The sequence below is a fragment of the Pecten maximus genome, chromosome 15 (genome assembly GCF_902652985.1).
Source record: "Pecten maximus chromosome 15, xPecMax1.1, whole genome shotgun sequence".
Classification (NCBI taxonomy): domain Eukaryota; kingdom Metazoa; phylum Mollusca; class Bivalvia; order Pectinida; family Pectinidae; genus Pecten; species Pecten maximus.
This window is the reverse complement of record NC_047029.1, coordinates 19,215,897-19,216,630: the sequence shown is the minus strand read 5'-3', so window position 1 is coordinate 19,216,630 and position 734 is coordinate 19,215,897.

Below are 734 nucleotides of genomic sequence, written 5' to 3'. Positions count from 1 at the left end.
TTCTATATCTCGGGTTGTCGCAGTTTCTGAACGCGACAAAGCGACAAGACGACAACATACATAAGATGGCCGTAATCGATCACCATACGAGGCCGCGCGATCTGTTTACGAGCGATAATTTATGCATTCTTGTCGGACATATTTATACCGAATTGTTATGTTATTGTTCAGCATTGATTTATGTGGCTGTATTTACTTAGCACGATTACGGAGACTTTATATAGTTTTGATTAAGGAAAAGTCTTAGTTTTGTAATACATGTATGTATACATGTATATATAAGAAAATATTACGTACGGTGATGTTTTCCACAGTGATATTCGCAAACAATGTATGGTGACATATTAATAGAATTGAAGCATAGATTATACATGCTTATACTAATTATACTTCTATAACGGCTGTGTGAAGTTAGCTGAACATACGACATACGACATTCAAAACTTCATATCTTGTGTTTTTACCAGGCAACGAGGGAACTTTTGAATGTTCAGCGGTATGTCGTATGTCGTATGTCGTATGTTGAGCTAACTTCACACAACCTTCTATAACAATAGAAATCGACTGTTATTGTCACGCACTGATATATCTATCATTAAGGACGACGAGTCCCTGGGCTGAATTCGAATTGATGCCTTGCATTTAATAACGACCCAATGGTACTCAGGTCCCAATATATTTATTGAATAATTAATGGAAATATATTTATGATAACGTATGAAGCGTAGGTTACC